The following is a 22,869-nucleotide window of genomic DNA, read 5'->3' on the forward strand; positions in this document are numbered from 1 at the left end:
ATTGCTTTTAAAAAAATAGCAAGAAACTTAAATTTAAAATCCACGTATAATATTTAATATTACATTAAACATATAATATATAATCTATTGTTGTCACTCCCAAATTCAAAAACTAGAACAAACATAAACTTAAACAAAATTAAATAAATTATTTAATTAAAATAGGATATTTATTTCAAAATTTATATGACATTAATATAAATTTAATATAAATAATTAATAAATTCTATAAATAAAACTAAGTAAACATGCATATTGCACGTTATTTGTATCTGTTAATGCTCATAATCTCATCGATAGAAAGCATGAGGCCGAGGCAAGGCCCTTAGGCCACCGTCGTCTCGGGAAGCCATCGCACCATCACAACACAAGTCTGGGTTCGGTTCTCGTGGAGTCAACGCCAAGTGGCCCACGTTGGCAAGGCATAATTGCCAAGGCTCAGTAGCCTCGCGGGACCCATCTCGCCCACGCACTCGGCCCCACGGCCTCGACTCACGGCCTCGCCTATGCCCTCGGTCCCATGGCCTCTCTTGGCCTCGCCAGCCCATACCGCCTAAAGGGCCTCGCGAGATGTCTAGGCCGCGCCACCCAAGTGGCCTCGCAAGATGTATAGGCCACGCCACCCAAGTGGCCTCGCGAGATGCCTAGACCATGCCTCTCAAGTGGCCTCGCGAGATGCCTAGACCGCGCCTCTCAAGTGGCCTCGCAAGATGTCTAGGCCACGCCACCCAAGTGGCCTCGCGAGATGCCTAGGCCACGCCCCCCAAGTGGCCTCGCGAGATGCCTAGGCCACGCCTCCCAAGTGGCCTCGCGAGATGCCTAGGCCACGCCACCCAAGTGGCCTCGCGAGATGCCTAGGCCACGCCTCCCAAGTGGCCTCGCGAGATGCCTAGGCCACGCCTCTCAAGTGGCCTCGCAAGATGTCTAGGCCACGCCACCCAAGTGTCCTCGCGAGATACCTAGGCCACACCTCCCAAGTGGCCTCGCGAGATGCCTAGGCCACTCCTCTCAAGTGGCCTCGCAAGATGTCTAGGCCACGCCACCCAAGTGGCCTCGCGAGATGCCTAGGCCGCGCCACCCAAGTGGCCTCGCGAGATGCCTAGGCCACGCCTCCCAAGTGGCCTCGCGAGGTGCCTAGGCCACACCTCTCAAGTGGCCTCGCGAGATGCCTAGGCCACGCTTCCCAAGTGGCCTCGCGAGATGCTTAGGCCACACCACCCAAGTGGCCTCGCGAGATGCCTAGGCCACGCCTACCAAGTGGCCTCGCGAGATGCCTAGGCCACACCTCTCAAGTGGCCTCGCGAGAGGTCTCAGCTGCACCACCCGAGCGGCCTCGCCTTAGGCCCGAGGGGCCTCACCATGGTAGCCCCGTCATCGAGTCTTGGCGCCCCTGGCCTCATGAGGGCCACATCCACAACGCACTCGACCTTGTGAATAGCTAGGGAGCCACGCCCTCAAGGAGGTCGCAAGGAAAGCGTCTCGCCACGCATCCTTAGACATCTGCCAGGGCCACATGCCTATCGCTCAGACTCGTGAGTGACCTCAGGAGGCTTCGAATATCCCATACCAAGGGCCCAAGATCTCCACCTCACACCAAGGGTCCCATTCCTTACACCTCGAGATCCCTATGCTTAGGAGATCCAGTACGAGTCGAATGGGACATATTTGTACGACCAAGTACTAAGTACGGATACCAGTGCCAGTGAGATTGCTGGGGTAAGGATCATGGTCCGTACGTCTACGGCCATAGGTCAGAGCCGACACCACTACCTCCTGCACCACTACGCCTGCCACCACGCATCAGACATGGATACAGACAAGTAGTGGTGTCATCCTCCTGACACCTGCTCCTGTACAGGTTGTGCAACCACGACCTCTGAAGCCATTCCCATGACACAGTACGTATGTACCACTTGGTCCCCTGGACCACTATGTACCTAAGGCCATTAGAGCCTACTATAAAATGAACTCTAAGACCACCTGAAAGGGGGTTGGAAATTTTACTGTAGCAGAGGTTTTGAGTGTGAATGAAAGACTGAATTCTCCATTATTGTTCTATCCTAGTTCTTGGGTTATTGTTCAAGTTTTTACAGCTTTCCGATTAGTGATCTTAATTTGATAATTTTTCCAACTTAACTTCGTTGACGAGTTCTCACCGTCAACAGTATCTAGTATATATATAATGTGGGAAAATTTTCTTTTTTATTATATTGCTTAGTAATTTTAAGTGTAAATAAATAAAAATGTATATGCACGGGGAAGTGATTAGGTACGTATGTTAAGATGTATTATATATATAGAGGAATACACTAAATTTCTTAATTATTAAGTTGAACAATATTGATAGTGAAGCTAGTGCCTGTGTTTAATAGAGAGCAATTACTTACCAACTTATTAAATCTAATTAATAATTGACATGGTTTTTTTTTCAATAGAATAAAACCATATATGATGTAACGTCCTGGATAATCAAGACTGTTACACTGTGTGTTTATAAAAGTGATAGACTTGCTAATCAAGTCATTTAATTGAAAACGTGTTACTGAAGCTATAGTGAAACTAGGGTTAAAAGATTTTGGTCTCAAAAGCTGCATTTCTTATAAATAACATTTTCTGTTTACACGGGATCCCAAAAAAGATAAGATTAAAACTATTTACAAAGATTCAAGATTTAAATACCAGCAACTCTAAGGCAAAACAGACTGTTAAGCATTCCTTGTCCTGATCCACTCCTCGACTTTAACGCCCTGGATAGCCAAGACTGCTACACTGTGTACTTATAAAGGTGCAAGACTTGCTAATCAAGTCATTAGCTTTAAAACGTGTCACTGAACATGTATGTGCTAGGGTTAAAAAAAATTTGGTCTCAAATGTTTCATTTTATATAATTAAACTGTTATATACACAGGATCCCAAAAGAAACAGAGTTAAAAGCAGGTTTACAGACTTCAAAAAAATACATAAATAATCATTAGCCATACTAAGGCAAAATAGACCGTCTTTGGGTCTCGCATCCCTACCTAAACCTCAACCTTGGCGGCTGAGCAGCTGGCCATGTATATTCCACTCGCTGAGCTCTCCAATCAAGGCTGATCCAACTTGCCCTTGCCTTTACCTTCACCACGTAGCACCCGTGAGCCAAGGCCCAGCAAGAAAAACATGTGCAACACAAACAGTAGAAACAGATAACAAACTCACTTGGCATGAATTCTCATCAAATAATCCACATTAATACCACTCAGCATATATTCAAAATCATGGATGCAATCAAACACTTATATCATTCATATCACATAATAATCAGGGCCGACAACTTAGGCCGCACCCTCTGTTTAGCCCACTAACTCCGGCCCGCTTAAACCGAGCTCAGTGCATATTAAGCTGTCCTCGGCTACCAGTGGCCGAGCCGCGCTCTGTGCGCTAGTGTAACCCTTGGCACCCTTAGGCCGTTGGTTCACTAAATGGCTTGCATGGCATAATACCATCTTTTCAAGCATTCACAATGGGGAACCCTTTGTCCTGTCACATATATTCAACTAGGTGCAGTTTTCTTACCTTTGATCTTTGCAGTAATTAGTTACGAGCAACACTCCTCAGGCACGATCCGTTCCCGAGCCTAAGCTTTTATCACCTAGCCACAACCAAAGTATAAGGTTCCATTAATATCCAAATATAGGTTTTAAGGTACAAAACTAACTTCCGGGAAATCGAATCCCGCCAAGCACGGTGGCGAAAACGAACCCGGGCATTCTAGACCACATTTCCATGTCCAAAATCCCTAAAAGTTCAAGTGCACAACTAAGGGCTACGACCCTTGAAGATTGGCTGCAGCCCTAGCCTTAAAACAGAGCCAAGGACCACCCCTGAAAGAGGACACGCGTCGTGGCCCTTGCCTTGGGTGCCGCAGTGCTCACCTTTGGCTGAGCCCTCTTGGCTCATCTTCATCCTAGGGTCGCATCGCTCTATAACAGAGCCGCGGCACTTTCCTTTGTGCTCATAAAACCCTCCATTTCAAAACTCAAAACCTCAGCCAAAGCCATCCCAAAGCTTCCCATTTCAACACCCAACACCCCCAACACTTTCAGAGCAAATTAAGCCACACAATTCAACATAAAATTTAACTCAAAACTCATAGAAATCCCACTCTTAATCACTGAAACTTTAAGAACATAAACACTCAAACTAACCAGTCAAAAACCCAAACTCAAACCAATAATTCATAAGTTTATCCTTACCTTGTTAATGGAATCCTTCCTCTAACCGAAACTCAGCTGACTCCCAATGTTTTCCAGCTCAAGTTCCACCCTAAACATCAATTGGACAATAACCTCAATAACCAGCTGAACTCAAAGTTAAACTTCAAAAAACACAGGGTTTAAATCCTTACCTTAACCTTGATTTGATTCCCCTGAGCAGGTCTTGAACTAAACCTCAGAAATCCAGCTCAATTTCCCAATGATTCCCAGCTCTAAAGTCCCAGAATTTTCCCTGCTTCTCTTTTGAGTTTTCACTTAGTTTCCCTTGTGTTTTCCTTGAGAGAAAGGAAAGAAGAATTGAGAAAGAGTGTTTAGGTCGGTTTAGTCTTTCTACGGGTTTCCTCAAACTTGTCTTACTTGTTAAGTTAATCCCAAGGCTCGGGGTGCCGGAACCGTCCCCAAGGGCAAAAATGGTATAATCCCCCAATATTCCTGCCTAGACTTCCTAACCTCAAATATATCTCCATATATTTATTTTCATGACCCGATAGTCTAAATAGCTACCCGATACCTAAAATACCCCTAACTTATCCAAAGTCAACTGCTAAGCCCTGTTGTGACTTTTCCCCGCTATCTAGTTCTAGGATCGCCTCGAGTCGTGCTCTGCAGGTCTACCCACATAATAATGTGGTTCTCACATATATCACATATATATGTCATATTATCATCAATTATCATTCAAACATCATTAATCATGGAATTATGCATTTAAATCAATATATTCATGCAAACCATATTTATTCCAATTATTCCCTCCCGAAACACTAATCAAGGCCCTTAAGCCTCATTAGCGAATTTGGGGTTGTTACATCGGCTATGGCGGCCGAACAGCTGGCTATGTACATTCATCCCCGCAGCTCTCTGTCTCAAGGTTGGTCCAACTTGCCTTTGCCTTTACAGGTACCACGTAGCACCCGTGAGCCATGGCCCAGCAAGAAAACACAATAACAGAGCACAAATAATCGACAAAAAATCCAATATCTCATATCACACAAACATGTTCTCAACAGTCTAAGCATCCATGATAATCAAGTATTCAGCATACCAAACATATTATCTCATATCAATAATCAATTCACAAATGGTAACTAGGGTTAGCGCCCTTAGGCCGCACCCTCTGTTTATCCCACTGACTCTGACCCGCTTAAACCGAGCTCAGTGAATATTAAGCTGTCCTCGGCTACTAGTGGCCAAGCCGCGCCCTGTGCGCATATATTGTATACGGCACCCTTAGGCCATTTATCACATGTCCCATGGCATAATACCATCTATGAAATTATACAGATATCAGGAGAACTTTGTCCCATCACAAACATATAACCGGGTGCAATTTTCTTACCTTTAAATTCGCTAGCTTGGTTCACTTTGATCCTTGAGCACGATCCCTCTTGAGCCCTAGTGCACACCTAGTCACAACCATAGTTCAAAATCATCACCAAACCTTAAGTCCAAAACCTAGCCTCAGGACCAATCTCGAGCCCTCGGGAAGCGCCAATTTCACCAAACGAGGTGGTGGAATCGAACCCCGAACCCCAAGGCAAAAACCCTTGAAAATAACTTAAAAAACCCTTTCTGAAATCAGGGTAGCGCTACAGCGCTCTAAGGAGGGCGCTACAGCACTACAAACAGAGCCCAAACTTTCCCAGAACACTTGGCCTAGCGCTAAAGCGCCGAAAGGCTAGGGCTGTAGCGCTAGTCACAGAACAGCAAAACTTGCCATTTTCTCCTTCGATTTTCCCCGAGCCAAACTTGACCAAAACCCTTCCAAACTTCAACCAAACTTAAAATCAAGCTTACTAACATGTCTAAATCATCCCAAGCTTCCCAACCATACAAAACTTAAACACATGCACCCCTAATCCAAGATTTCACCATAGTTGAACCTAGAATTCAGAAACCTAGCAAAACAGCCACTGAAACCACAAAGTTCAAAGTAGAATCCCTTACCTTTTCTGGATGATTTTAGCCTAGGTTGTCCTCCTCAGAAGATTGACCTTCTCCTCCTCAAATCCTCAGCCCAAACTCCCTAGGATTCCCACATAACTTTTCCTAGAAAATCAACTCAAAACCAATACTAAAAACTGAGTGTCAGCCTCAAAATCTTACCTCAAGTAGATGGTTAATTCTTGTTGAATCCCTGCTAATTCTTCCAGCCTAATCTAGGACCTTGAACTCAAGCTTCTGCTCTAATTCTCCCTAAGTTTCTGCCCCAAAATTCCTCAAGACCTGATGGAGATATGCCTAAACCGACCTTGGAAATGGCCTACTCTTCTTTCCCTTTCCTTTCCCTTCTTTTCCTTTCCCTCAAACTTCTATTTCTTTCTACAAGTTCAACTAAGTGTAAAGCCTCAGTTGTATCTATCCTTTATAAGCCAAATGACCACAATACCCTCCCCTTTAATTCTAAATCTTTTAATCCACCTAGGGGCTTTTTGGTCATTTCACCCAATTCCCGCTAATTCCTCGAATGTCTCTATTATCTTCCGCTTACTTCCCGATACCTAATTAATCACCAATTTTATTCCTCAATATCAAAATAGACCCCCAATATATTCTCTAAATTCCCATTTATACCCCCAGGCTCGCCCCGAGCCGGATATAAATCCCCGTCGTGACTTTTTCGCTAACCCGCTCACTAGGATCGTCTCGAATCACAGTTCACAAATATATCCACATAATAATGTGGTCTCAACAATTATCACATATATACAGTTATGCCCTCAACGGGCCAAAATTACAGTTATGCCATTTCTAACCTAATCAAGGCCTACATGCATACTAGTACTCATAATCATGCATCACAAATATTCAGACAGTCATATAGCATACTTTTAATCATTAAATCACATATATTCCAATTATGCCCTCCCGGCACACTAACCATGGCCCTTAAGCCTTATTAGTAAATTAGGGTCGTTACAACTATCCACTCCTAATTGAGAATTTCATCCTGGAAATTTACCTGAATAACTTGGGATATTGATCCTGCATCGCTGTGTCAAGCTCCCAGGTCGCCTCCTCGGCCCTACTATTCCTCCACAACACTTTAACAAGAGGAATCGTCTTATTTCGCAATACTTTATCTTTCCGATCCAAGATCTGAACCAGTTGCTCTTCATAAGCCAAATCTTTCTGTAACTCCATATCTTCATACCTCAATGCATGAGTTACATCTGAGACGTACTTCCGGAGCATAGAAACATGGAATACATCATGAACTCCAGACAATGATGGTGGAAAAGATAATCTGTGAGCCACCTGACCAATCCTTTCCAGGATCTCAAAAGGTCCAATGAATCTAGGGCTTAGCTTGCCCTTCTTTCCAAACCTCATCACCCCTCGCAAAGGTGAGACTCGGAGAAACACATGGTCCCCAATCTGGAACTCCACGTCCCTACGATTAGGATCAACATAGCTTTTCTGTCTACTCTGAGAGGTGAGCATCCTAGCTCGGATCTTCTCTATAGCTTCACTTGTCCTCTGAACCATGTCTGGTCCCAGATACTTTCTCTCACCCATCTCATCCCAATGAATGGGTGATCTACACTTCCTCCCATAAAACAACTCATAGGGAGCCATTCCAATCGTTGATTGGTAACTATTGTTATACAAAAATTCAATCAATGGAAGATACTTACTCCATGAACCCTCAAAATCAATCACACATGCTTTGAGCATATCCTCCAACACCTGAATCGCCCTCTCAGACTATCCGTCAGTCTGAGGATGAAAGGCTGTACTGAACTTCAACTGATTCCCCAAAGCCTTCTACAAACTACCCCAAAACTTGGAAGTGAAGATAGTATCCCGGTCTGACACTATAGACTTAGGAACCCAATGGAGACGTACGATCTCTCTCACATACAACTCAGCATACTAATCCACAGTATATGTTGATCTTACTGGAAGAAAATGGGCTGACTTGGTGTACCTGTCCACTATCACCCACACAGAGTCATGAAGCCCCACTGTTCTGGGTAAACCTCCCACAAAATCCATAGTAATGTCCTCTCATTTCCACTCGGGAATACCCAGAGGCTGAAGCAACCCAACTGGTCGCTGATGCTCAGCTTTCACCTGCTGACAGGTTAAACATCTGGCTACATACTCCACTACATCCTTCTTCATCCCTGGCCACCAATATAACGTTCATAGACACCGGTACATCTTCGTGGTACCCGGATGAAGTAAGTACGGCGTCGTATGAGACTCATCCAGAATCTCTCATCTGATTCCCTCATCAGCTGGAACACAAATCCGTCCCTGATACCGAAGCAAACCAACCTCAGATATAGAATAGTCCTTAGCTACTCCTGCTAAGACATTCTCTCTAATCCTCTGTAACTGAGCGTCTGCCAACTATCCCTCTCTGATCCGCTCTAGCAGGGTCGACTGTAGAGTAATATTGGCCAACCGGCCTACCACCAACTCTATCCCCACTCTGACCATCTCATCAGCTAACTCCCTTGAGATCTGAATGGAATTATATACCTGACATGGGCCTCTTCGGCTCAATGCATTTGCCACCACATTGGCTTTCCCTGGATGGTAAAGAATATCACAATCATAGTCCTTTACCAACTCAAGCCAACGCCTCTGTCTCATGTTCAGGTCCTTCTGTGTAAAGAAATACTTCAGACTCTTATAGTCAGTGTACACCTCGCACTTCTCCCCATACAAGTAATGTTGCCAAATCTTCAGTGCGAATACCACCGATGCTAGCTCCAAATCATGGGTAGGATACCGCTATTCATACTCCTTCAGCTGCCGTGATGCATAAGCTATAACCTTCTCATTCTGCATCAACACACAGCCTAAACCCAACCTCGATGCATCGCAGTAAACAACAAACTTCCCATCCCCCGAAGGAAGACTCAACACAGGCGCTGTAATAAGTCTTCGCTTCAACTCTTGAAAACTGTCTTCACACTTGTCTGACCAGATAAACTCCAAATTCCTCCGTGTCAATTCTGTCATCGGTGCTACTATTTTCGAGAAGCCCTCTACAAACCGTCTGTAGTAACCTGCCAAACCAAGAAAACTCTGCACCTCTGAGGCGTTTCTTGGCCTCAGCCAATCCCTAACCGCCTCTACCTTAGATGGATCCACCTTAATCTCATCTACACCCACAATATGTCCAAGGAATGTCACTTCTGGTAACCAAAATTCACATTTCTTAAACTTGGCGTACAACTGATGCTCCCTCAACCTCTGAAGAACCTGTCGAAGATGAAGCGCGTGCTCTGCCTCTGAACTAGAATACACTAAGATGTCGTCGATGAAGACAATAACGAACTGATCCAGAAAATCCTTGAACACCCTATTCATTAGATCCATAAAGGCTGCTGGAGCATTGGTCAAACCAAACGACATGACCAGAAACTCATAGTGCCCGTACCTCGTTCGGAAGGTCATCTTCGGTATATCCTCATCCTTGATCCTCAGCTGGTGATAACCAGATCGAAGATCAATCTTTGAGAACACCGTCTTACCCTACAGCTGATCGAACAAGTCGTCAATCCTTGGTAGGGGATACTTATTCTTGATAGTCAACTTGTTCAATTCCCAGTAATCTATGCACATTCTCAAAGTTCCGTCCTTCTTCTTCACAAATAAAACTGGAGCACCCCATGGCGAGTAACTAGGCCTAATAAACCCAAAATCCAGAAGCTCCTGCAACTATATCTTCAATTCTTTCAGTTCCGCCGGTGCCATCCTATATGGTGCCCTCGACACTGGCTCTGTCCCTGACGCCAACTCAATAACAAACTGAATCTCTCTACGCGGCGGAAACCCAGGAAAATCCTCAGGAAACACATCTAAAAACTCACAAACCAATCTGGTCTCCTCCGGTTCTACTGGTGAAACCCTGGTGGTATCCACCACACTAGCCAGAAAGCCTATGCATCCACCCTATAACAAGTCTCTGGCTCTCAACACTGATATCCTGGGTACGCGGGGTCCATGCACCGCACCCACAAAAACAAAGGGATCCTCGCCCTCTGGCTCAAAAGTCACCATCTTCTTCCTACAGTCAATGGTAGCTCCATATCTAACCAGCCAATCCATACCTAGAATCATATCAAAGTCCTCCATATTCAACTCAATCAGGTCTACTAATAACTCCCTACCATCAACTATCACTGGCAGTGCTCTAATCCACCTCCTAGACACCACCAGTTCCCCTGTAGGCAAAATAGTCCCAAACCCTGAAACACAATATTGACTAGGTCTACACAGTCTATCAATCACCTTAATAGAAACAAATGTGTGTGTAGCACCAGATTCAATCAATACAGTAAAAGGAGTGCTAGCACTAGAAAGCTGACCTGTCACTACCGAGGGACTAGCCTCGGCCTCCGCCTGCGTCAGGATGAACACTCGAGCTGGAGTCAAGCTGTCCACCTTCCCCGCATCTCCCTTCTTCATTGTCGGGCAATCTTTCTTGAGGTGTCCCACCACCCCACACAAATAACAGGCTTTAGCCCGACAGTCGTCCGGATGGCGTCTTCTGCACCTCATGCACTCAGGATAAGTCCTCCATGTATCACTGCCTCCCTGACGGCCACCCCGAGTACCCCGACCTCTCCTATCAGGACCAGGAGCGATCGAAGCATTAGGAGTCTACCTCTTCAAATCATTGGGGCCTCCGCCCCTACTAGAACCAGAATATGGAGGCATAGCCCTGCGGCCCTCCTGCCTCACTGCACTCTCTCTCCATATCTTATTTTCCGTTTCCTCAATGATAAGAGCCTTCTCTACAGCTTGGGCATAATTTGTCCCTCCAAGAACTGTTGTAATCCTCACATCTCCGTCAATCATAGCATCAATCCCTCTAATGAATCTGTCATGCCTAGCTGCATCAGTAGGCACAAGATCTGGTGCAAATTTTGCAAGTCTGTCAAAATTTAGGGCATACTCTGTAACTGTCATACTGCCCTGAACTAGCCCCACAAACTCATTTACTTTTGCTGCCCTGATGGCAACATTATAATACTTCTGACTGAACAAGTCCTTGAATCCTTCCCAAGTTAAGGCAGTAACATCTCTGGTTTGTGATGCCACCTCCCATCAGATTCGGGCATCCTCCCTCAGCATATATGTGGCACAGGCCACTCTGTCATGTCCTTCTACCCTCATAAAATCAAGAATGGTAGTAATCATAGTCATCCACTGTTCAGCCTTCAGTTGATCAGGTCCTCCCTCAAAGATCAGGGGTTGTTGCTTTCTGAACCGCTCATACAACGGTTCCCACTTGTTTCCAACCTCAACTGGCTGCACAACAGGTACCACTGCAGGTGGCACTATGGGGGCAACACTCCCAGATGAAGCCTGCTGCCGCAAAATTCGGATATGTTCATCTTTGCTCTGTAGCCGAGCCTGCATGTCTGCCATCAGTTTTTGCCAGTTCTCAGGGACTGGCAGAGAGGTCTGGCCCTGATCATCATCTCTAGTCCAGGACCTGCCGGCTAGTCGCGTAGATTTCCTTGGACGCATAATTATCAAAGTCAATCTGCAATCAACGACTCGGTAATCAAACTATGATGACAGGGTAATAATCCTTTCATGATCCATCACTGGAACTCCAATCATTCATAAGCAATCAATTTCATAGCAATTTATCCAAATATTCATCCATATATTCATTCACATGCATATCAGTGCTGATAAGCACGCCTCAATATCATCATGCAATAGTCAAGGGCCAGGCCGTATCAGTATCTCATGCTCCCTATTAATCAAGCAAATATCAACAATCATATCTCATACAAGTCATTTAAGCACATAGTCATGTATACACAATTACCAAACCATGAGTCGAGCTTGTCTTTCGCAGCGAATGTACATGTCCAGCTAGTCTTCAGGAACCCATAAACCTAGAACGCTCTGATACCAAGTTGTAACGCCCTGGATAGCCAAGACCGTTACAGTGTGTGTTTATAAAAGTGATAGACTTGCTAATCAAGTCATTTAATTAAAAATGTGTTACTGAAGCTATAGTGGAACTAGGGTTAAAATATTTTGGTCTCAAAAGTCGCATTTCTTATAAATAACATTTTCTGTTTACACGGGATCCAAAAAAGATAAGATTAAAACCATTTACAAAGATTCAAGATTTAAATACTAGCCACTCTAAGGCAAAACAGACTGTTAAACATTCCTTGTCCTGATCCACTCCTCGGCCATGGCAGCCGAACATCTGGCTATGTACATTCAGCCCCGCAGCTCTCCGTCTCAAGGTTAGTCCAACTTGCCTTTGCCTTTACCTGCACCACATATGTAACGATCCAAATTCACTAATAAGGCTTAAGGGCCTTGATTAGTGTGCCTGGAGGGCATAATGGGAATTATGTGTGGTTTTAATGATTAAGATGCATGATTATGATTTAAAGCATGTTATATGACTATTTGAATATTTGAGATGCATGACTTTGTGTATTAGTATGCATGTAGGCCCTGATTAGGTTAGAGGGGCATAATTGTAATTTTGGCTATTATGGGCATAACTGTATTGATATATGTGATGATTGTCGAGACCACATTATTATGTGGATATATCTGTGATCTGTCACTCGAGACGATCCTAGTGAGCAAAGTAGCGAAAAAGCCATGGCGGGGATTTATACCCGGCTCAGGGTGAGCTTGGGGGTATAAATGGGAATTTAGGGAATATACTGGAGTCTATCTTGACATTGAGGAATATTATTGGCGATTAATTAGGTATCGGGAGTTAAGCGGGAAATATTAGAGACACTCGGGGAGTTAGCGGGAATTGGGTAAAATGACTAAAATGCCCCTAAGTGGATTAAAGGGTTTAGACTTAATAGGGAGGGCATAATAGTCATTTGGCTAACAGGAGTTAAGTTTTACCAAGGCTTTATGTTAGTATAGATTGTAGAAAAGTGTAGAAGTCTAAGAGAGAAGGAAAAGAAAGAAAAAGGAAAGGAAGGAAAAACAGAGTAGTTTTCCCTGAGTCGGTTTGTGCTTTTATCACCACTGTTCTTCATTCTTTTTGGAGTAAAATTCAGAGGAGAGCTAGGTCAATTAAGCTACAAGGTTTCTAAGCTAAGCTTGAGGATTTGGCAAGGGTTTAGCAAGGTTAGGCCATCACTTGAGGTAAGGTTCTGTAAATTCTTTAGTTGCTGGTTTTGGTTTTTGAACTGTGGTGTGTAAGCTGGGTTTGATGGGGACTTTGGGAAATTCAGGGCAAAGGTTAAGGAAGAGCAAGCTAAGGAGGTGTAAAGGTTTTCTTGAGGTCGAAGCTCCATTAAAGGTATGAATTCTGAGCCTCTAACCCTGATGTTTTGACTGGTTTTGTTGAGTTTTTGAGCTTAGGGACAGTTATGGTGAATTTTGGGATTAGAGATGCATGTGCTTGAGTTTTAGGTATTTGGGGTGCTTGGGATGAGTGGAATATTGTCATAAGGTTGTTTTTGAGGTTGTCAAAGGTTTGGGGAAGTTTTGGTTGAGTTTGGTTCGAGAAAATTGCAGGAAGAGAAATTTGGTGTTGGCCTGTCTGTGACTAGCGCTACAGCGCTAGCCTTTGGGCACTGTAGCACTAGGCCAAGCTTGCTGAGGGATTTTGTTTCTATTTGTAGCGCTGTAGCGCCCTCCCATGAGCGCTGTAGCGCTACCCTGCCTTCTGAAGGGGATTTTAGGGTTGTTTGCAAGGGCTTTTGACCTAGGGTTTGGGGTTTGATTCCACCACCTTGTTTGGTGGAACTAGGACTTCCCGGGGGCTCGGGATTGGCCCCGGGGCTGGGTTTTGGACTTAAGGGTTGATGATAACTTTGGCCCATGATTGTGTTTAGGTGAGCGCTAGGGCTCGAGGGGGATCGTGCTCAAGGAGTCGAGGGATCAAAGTTAGTGAATTGAAAGGTAAGAGAAATGCACCCGATTATGATTATGGTGGGACTAAGTGCTCCCGATACTTGTATCGTGTCAATGATGGTATTACACCATGGGACATGTAAAAGCGGCCTAAGAGTGTCGTACATTATGCTTGCGCACAGGGCGCGGCTTGGCCACTGGTAGCCAGGGACAACTTAACATTCACTGAGCTCGGTTTAAGCGGGCCAGAGTTAGTGGGATAACGGAGGGAGCAGCCTGAGAGCGCTAGCTCTAGTTATCATTTGTGCAGTGATGTATGCTATGAATCGATATGTTTGGCATGTTGAATACTAGGCTATACTAAATGGTTATGTGGTTGAGATTATGTGATGCAATATGAGATATTGATTTGTCTGTTGATTGCTTATGCTCTTTTGTTGTGTTTTCTTGCTGGGCCTTGGCTCACGGGTGCCACGTGGTGTAGGTAAAGGCAAAGGCAAGCTGGACCAATCCTGAGTTGGAGGGCTGCGGGGCTGAATGTACATAGCCAGCTGTTCGATCGCCATGGTCGAGGAGTGGGTCAGGACAGGGATTACCTAACTGCTTGTTTTGCCTTAGTATGGCTGGTTATTGTATCTGAACCTTATTACTTTTGTAAACGATCTTTGAACTTGTATTTTTGGGATCCCGTGTAAACAAACAATGTTTCTTAATGAAAATGTGGCTTTTGAGACCAAAACATTTTAAACCCTAGTTCCTTTACAGTTTCGATGACACGCTTTCAATTAATTGACTTGATTAGCAAGTCTGGCACTTTATAAACACACAGTGTAATGGTCTTGGCTATCCAGAGCGTTACAACTTGGTATCAGAGCGTCCTAGGTTTGTGGCTCCTGAAGACTAGCTGGATATGTACATTCGCTGCGAGAGACAAGCTCAACTCAGGGTTTGGTAATTGTGTATACATGATTATGTGCTTAAATGATTTGGATGAGATATGATTGTTAATATCTGTTTGAGGAATAGGGAGCATGAGATACTGATAGGGCCTGGCCCTTGACTATTGCATGATGTTATTGAGGCGTGCTTATTAGCACTGATGTGCATGTGAATGAATATCTAGATAAATTTCTATACTTTGATTGCTTGTGAATGATTGGAGTTCCATTGATGGATTATGGAAGGATTATTACCCTGTCATCATAGCCTAATTGCCGAGTCGTTGATTGCAGATTGACTTGAATAGTTATGCGTTCAAGGAAATCCACACGACTAGCCGGCAGGTCTGGGGCTAGAGATGATGACCAGGGCCCGACCCCTCCGCCAGTCCCTAAGAATTGGCAACAGTTAATGGGCGACATGCAGGCTAGGCTTCAGAGCCAAGATGAACAGATTCGAATTTTGCAGCAGGCTCCATCTGGGAGTGTTGCCCCTGCTGTGCCACCGGCGATGGTACCTATGGTACAGCCAGTTGATGTTGGGAACAAGTGGGAACCGTTGTATGAGCGGTTCAGAAAGCAACAGCCCCCGATCTTTGAGGGAGGACCTGATCAACTGAAGGCTGAGCAGTGGATGACTATGATCACTACCATTCTTGATTTTATGAGGGTAGAATGACATGACAGGGTGGCCTGTGCCACTTATATGCTGAGGGAGGATGCCCGAATCTGGTGGGAGGTGGCATCGCAGACTAGGGATGTTGCTGCATTGACTTGGGAAGGGTTTAAGGACCTGTTTAATCAGCAGTATTATAATGTTGCCATCAGGGCAGCGAAAGTGAATGAGTTTGTGGGGCTCGTTCAGGGCAGCATGACAGTTACAGAATATGCCTTGAAGTTTGATAGACTCGCAAAGTTCGCACCAGATCATGTGCCTACGTATGCAGCTAGGCAGGACAGATTTACCAGAGGGCTGAATACTATGATAGCCTGAGATGTAAGAATTACCACAGTTCCTGGAGGGACTACTTATGCCCAGGCTGTGGAGAAGGCTCTTACCGCTGAGGAAGCGAAGAATAAGATATGGAGGGAGAGTGCTGTTAGAAGGGAGGGCCGCAGGGCAGTGCCTCCATATTCTGGTTTTGGTAGGGGCGGAGGCCCCAGTGATTTGAAGAGGTAGACTCCTGATGCTCCGGTCGCTCCTGGTCCTGATAGGAGAAAACGGGGTACTCAGGTTGGCCATCAGGGGGGCGGTGATTCGTGGAGGACTTACCCAGAGTGCACGAGGTGCAAGAGACGCCATCCGGGCGAGTGTCGGGCTAAGGCCTGCTATGTGTGTGGGGTGGTGGGACACCTCAGGAAGGATTGCCCGACAGTGAAGAAGGGAGAGACAGGAAAGGTGGACAGCTTGACTCCGGCTCGAGTGTTCACCCTGACGAAGGCGGAGGCCGAGGCTAGTCCCTCGGTAGTGACAGGTTAGCTTTCTAGTGCTGGCATTCCTTTTACTGTGTTGATTGACTCTGGTGCTACGCATTCATTTGTATCTGATAAGGTGATTGATAGGCTGTGTAGACCTAGTGAGTATAGTGCTTCAGGGTTTGGGACTATATTTCCTACAGGAGAACTAGTAGTATCTAGGAGGTGGATTAGAGCACTGCCAGTATTAATTGATGGTAGGGAGTTGTCAGTAGACTTAATTGAGTTGAGTATGGAGGATTTTGACATGATTGTGTGATCTTGATAACTTGTGTTTTATCTGTATTGTTGTTTTATGTGTGATTTAATTTTTGTTAGTTGTATCTTGTTCTCTCTTCGCAGTGCACAATATCGAGGTATGACCATTCTAAACTTTACACTCTTGTCAATTTTAATTTATATTTATATTTTTGACACATTGAGGACAATGCTTAAATTAAGTTTGGGGGTATCGAGTTGTTTTGTGTTTTATTTATGTTTGTTTGAAAAAAAAAAATATTATTTATATGTTGTTGTTTTGTTAATTTTTTATTTTATTTTATTTGTTCATTTTCATAAAAATTCAAAAATATATATTTATTTTAAAAAAAAATTTGGTGATATTTTTCATTTTCAATGATAAAAATTCTGATTGAGTTTGAAATTAATTCTCTTAAAAATATGAATAATTTTTAAGCTTTGTTTTTAATTATAGGGTCAATTTTGCTTATAACAAAAATTACATTTTTCATAAACACTCTTATTTCCTATAAGTTTAAGTTAAAAATAATTTTAATGAAAACCTATTTTCTAAAAGCAAAATTGACAATTTAATTAATCACATAAGCTTAACTTTTATTCATAATAATTTCTGAGATTTATTTTTATTGTGCAATTTTTGAGAAAATCATTTTTATATCACCAATAAAAAAAAATATTTGTGTATTTTAATTTTTATTTTGCTTGAGGACTAGCAAAACTTTAAGTTTGGGGGTGTGATAACTCTACAAATTAGAGCTATTTTACCATATTTTATATGCTAATTGTTGCTTAGTTCTTGAGTTTTTAATTAACTTATTAAGTTTTTAAGTAATTTTAAATTTATTAGTCTTATTTTGATTTTATATAATTTTGTGTGTTTTTATAGTTATTTTGTTGTAAAATATTGTAGTTAATTATTTGAATTAATGTTGTTTAGTTTGAGGTATAAAAAATGTTGTTTTAGTGAAACTAAATGTTCAATTAAATTAAGTCTTAATTAATATTTTCAATTAACTAATATGATTTATTTTATAATTGAAAATATTTGAATTTGATTTAATTTATGTTTCTTTTGTTAGGGATTTTGGTGTATTTTTGCTCTTGAAAAGCAAGGAAAATGGAGATAAAGAGTGGCATTTTTGCTGAAAAAGAGGTGGATAATGGCCTTTTTGAAGTATGTTTAGCCAACCCAAGGCCCAAGCCCACGCTAAAAGCTCCCCTTGCCCAGCCTCACCAATTCAATCTCATCTTCTCAGCCGTGGGTACCCTTCAGCAGCATCAACCTTCACGCCAGCTGTCACCCAAGCATCTCCTCATATGCACTTGCCTCCAACACCTAGCATAATTGCCCAACTCTTTCATTCGGCCAGGCTCAACCAGCCGCATGTATGAAGCCAGGCCCAAATCATGCCCAGCAAGCATCTCACCATCTCCTCTCAGCAGTCGGCCCAAGCCCAACCACGTGAAGCATTGAACTCCAGGCCCGCCAGCAAGCTTCCAGCCCCAAGTCTCACTGCCCCAGCCGCCTGGTGTACCGTACACCACCTCTTGAGCCCATAAATTTGCTTATTGTCCGCTTGTCTAAAATGCCACCTTTTTACCCACTTGTCTACACACTTTTACCCCAAAATCATCATCACTCCTACAATTTACCCCTATTTACCATATTATTATTAATTTAATCAATTTACTTAATTTAAATTGATTATTTTAATAATGTCATTTTGGCTATAAATAAGGGTTTTCAAGACCATTTGGGGTGCTTAATTTTGGTTACCATCTTTTTTCTCCCATTTTCTCTCTACCATTCTCTCTTCCATTTGGGGTTTTCAAGAGCATTTTGCAAGTATGTATGTCATTTATTTTGTAATTTTTACTCTAGTTATGTGCTTCTAGTCTTTTTCATAAGATTATTAAGATCATGATGAAGCAACTTGTAACTAGGTAATATTTATGTGTATGTTGATTTCCCTTGTAATGCAACAAAGTTTATGGGTTTTTCTTCTTCATATATTTATTTCATCTTAAATATCTTGTATTTTAGATTGTTAGAACATAATTACACTTTGTTCTTCATTAGTGCATAAACATAATATTCTTTGTGTAAGATGTGTCATTAAATTGTATACATCCATGCTTAGAACAAAAATATTATGTTTTGCCTTATAAATAATGTTCATTGATTTATTTGTTATTTCATTAGATTGATTTACACTAAATGCTTTGAAATTATAATTTTGAAAAGTGAAGAAAAATCCTATCTTTTTATAAGACATTTGTGCTTAAAATTATAAATCTTTTTGGAAAATGATAGTTTAAATTATTTTAACTATCACTAAAACTTGGGAATCAATATACTAATAAATATTATTAAACTTACATTTTGTGGATTCTAGTATCTTAATAATCTTTTCTTTTAACACTTATTGTCAACTCATTATTGCTTTATTTTAATTCTCTTAAATAGCTTTATTTTTCAATATTTTATTTTATGTTCATACTCTTACAACTCATCAATCTTTGGAACTAGGTTAGAATTTATTACTTTTGATTTAAAATAGTTTTCTTTTTTATTTTAGACAACTCCTTTGGGTTCGACCTCGTGCTTACACGAAAACTATTATATAAATACGATTCGTGCACTTGCGAGTATAAATATTTAAAACATACACGTTTTGGGTCCATCAGATGTGTTCCCTGAGGATTTGCTGGGGTTGCCGCCGCGTAGGGAGATTAAGTTTGTTATTGAGTTGGCACCAGGGACAGAGCCAGTGTCGAGGGCACCATATAGGATGGCACCGGTGGAACTGAAAGAATTAAAGATACAGCTGCAGGAACTTCTGGATCTGGGGTTCATCAGACCTAGTTATTCGCCATGGGGTGCTCCAGTTTTGTTTGTTAAGAAGAAGGACGGGACTTTGAGGATGTGTATCGACTACCGAGAATTGAACAAGTTAACTATTAAGAATAAGTTCCCCCTACCAAGGATTGATGACTTGTTCGATCAGCTGCAGGGTAAGACGGTGTTCTCAAAGATTGATCTTCGATCTGGTTATCACCAGCTGAGGATCAAGGATGAGGACATACCTAAGACGGCCTTCCGAACGCAGTATGGGAACTATGAGTTCTTGGTCATGTCTTTTGGTTTGACCAATGCCCCAGCAGCCTTTATGGATCTAATGAACAGGGTGTTCAAGGATTTTCTGGATCAGTTCATTATTGTCTTCATCGTCGACATCTTGGTGTATTCCAGTTCAGAGGCAGAGCACGAGTTTCATCTTCGACAGGTTCTTCAGAGGTTGAGGGAGCATCAGTTGTACGCTAAGTTTAAGAAGTGTGAGTTTTGGTTACCTGAAGTGACATTCCTTGGACATATCGTGGGTGCATATGGGATTAAGGTGGATCCATCTAAGATAGAGGCAGTTAGGGATTGGCCGAGGCCAAGGAACACCTCGGAGGTGTGGAGTTTCCTGGGGTTAGCAGGTTACTACAGACGGTTTGTAGAAGGCTTTTCGAAGATAGCAGCACCGATGACAGAATTGACAAGAAAGAATCTGAAGTTTATCTGGTCAGATAAGTGTGAAGACAGTTTCTAAGAGTTGAAGCGACGACTTATTACAGCGCCAGTGTTGAGTCTTCCTTCGGGGAAGGGAAGTTTGTTGTCTATTGTGATGCATCGAGGTTGGGCTTAGGTTGTGTGTTGATGCAGAATGAGAAGGTTATAGCTTATGCATCACGACAGCTGAAGGAGTATGAGCACCGGTATCCTACCCATGATTTGGAGCTGGCAGCAGTGGTTTTGCACTGAAGATTTGGCGACATTATCTATATGGGGAGAAGTGTGAGGTGTACACTAACCATAAGAGCCTAGAGTATTTCTTTACACAGAAGGACCTGAATATGAGACAGAGGCGTTGGCTAGAGCTGGTAAAGGATTATGATTGTGATATTCTTTACCATCCGGGGAAAGCCAATGTGGTGGCGGATGCATTGAGCCGCAGAGGTCCAGGTCAGTTGTATAGTTCTGTTCAGATCTCAAGGGAGTTAGCTGATGAGATGGTCAGAGCAGGGATAGAGTTGGAGGTGGGCCGGTTGGCTAATATTACTCTGCAGTCGACCCTGCTAGAGCGGATCAGAGAAGGGCAGTTGGCAGACGCTCAGTTACAGAGGGTTAGAGAGGATGTCTTAGCGGGAGTAGCTAAGGATTATTCGGTTTCTGAGGTTGGATTACTTCAGTATCAGGGACGGATTTGTGTTCCAACTGATGAGGGAATCAAACGAGAGATACTAGATGAGTCTCATACGACGCCGTACTCACTTCATCCGGGTACCACCAAGATGTATCAGGATCTGCGAACTTTGTATTGGTGGCCCGGGATGAAGAAGGATGTGGTTGAGTACGTTTCCAGATGCTCGACCTATCAGCAGGTGAAAGCTGAGCATCAGCGACCAGTAGGGTTGCTTCAGCCTTTGGGTATTCCCGAATGGAAATGGGAGGACATTACCATTGATTTTGTGGGAGGTTTACCTAGGACAGTAGGACTTCATGACTCAGTGTGGGTGATAGTGGATTGATACACCAAGTTAGCCCATTTCCTTCCAGTGAGGTCAACATATACTATGGATCAGTATGCTGAGTTGTATGTGAAGGAGATCGTACGTCTCCATGGGGTTCCTAAGTCTATAGTGTCAAACCGGGATCCTATTTTCACTTCCAAGTTTTGGGGTGGTTTGTAGAATGCTTTGGGAACTCAGTTGAAGTTCAGTACAACCTTTCATCCTCAGACTGACGGACAGTCTAAGAGGACGATCCAGGTATTGGAGGATATGCTCAGAGCATGTGTGATTGATTTCGAGGGTTCATGGAGTAAGTATCTTCTGTTGATTGAATTTTCGTTTAACAATAGTTATCAGTCAACGATAGGAGTGGCTCCCTACGAGATGTTATATGGGAGGAAGTGTAGATCACCCATTCATTGGGATGAGATGGGAGAGAGGAGGTATTTGGGACCAGATATGGTTCAGAAGACAAGTGAGGCCATAGAGAAGATCCGGGCTAGGATGCTCGCATCTCAAAGTAGACAGAAAATCTACGCTGATCCTAAGCGTAGGGACGTGGAGTTCCAGGTTGGGGACCACGTCTTTCTCCGAGTTTCACCATTGCGAGGGGTGAGAAGGTTCGGAAAGAAGGGAAAGCTAAGCCCTAGATTCATTGGGCCATTCGAGATCCTGGAAAGGATTGAACAGGTGGCTTACAGGTTGGCCTTGCCACCAACGTTGTCTGGAGTTCATGATGTGTTCCATGTCTCCATGCTGCGAAAGTACGTCTCAGATGTGACTCATGTGTTGAGGTATGAAGATTTGGAGTTACAGGCAGATTTGGCTTATGAAGAGCAACCAGTTCAGATCTTGGATCGGAAAGATAAAGTGTTGCGGAATAAGACGATTCCTCTGGTTAAAGTGCTGTGGAAGAAAAGTAAGGTGGAGGAGGCGACCTGGGAGCTTGAGACAACGATGCGAGATCAGTATCCCGAGTTGTTCAGGTAAATTTCGAGGACGAAATTCTCATTAGGAGGGGATAGTTGTAACGACCCAAATTCACTAATAAGGCTTAAAAGCCTTGATTAGTGTGCATGGAGGGCATAATGGGAATTATGTGTGGTTTTAATGATTATGATTTATAGCATGTTATATGACTATTTGGATATTTGAGATGCATGACTATGTGTATTAGTATGCATGTAGGCCCTGATTAGGTTAGAGGGGCATAATCATAATTTTGGCTATTATGGGCATAACTGTATTGATATATGTGATGATTGTCGAGACCACATTATTATGTGGATATATCTGTGATCTGTCACTCGAGACGATCCTAGTGAGCAAAGTAGCGAAAAAGCCATGGCGGGGATTTATACCCTGCTCAGGGTGAGCTTGGGGGTATAAATGGGAATTTAGGGAATATACTGGAATCTATCTTAACATTGAGGAATATTATTGGTGATTAATTAGGTATCGGGAGTTAAGCGGGAAATATTAGAGACACTCGGGGAGTTAGCGGGAATTGGGTAAAATGACTAAAATGCCCCTAAGTGGAGTAAAGGGTTTAGACTTAATAGGGAGGGCAT

Source organism: Humulus lupulus, chromosome 8, assembly GCF_963169125.1.
Source record: "Humulus lupulus chromosome 8, drHumLupu1.1, whole genome shotgun sequence".
NCBI lineage: Eukaryota > Viridiplantae > Streptophyta > Magnoliopsida > Rosales > Cannabaceae > Humulus > Humulus lupulus.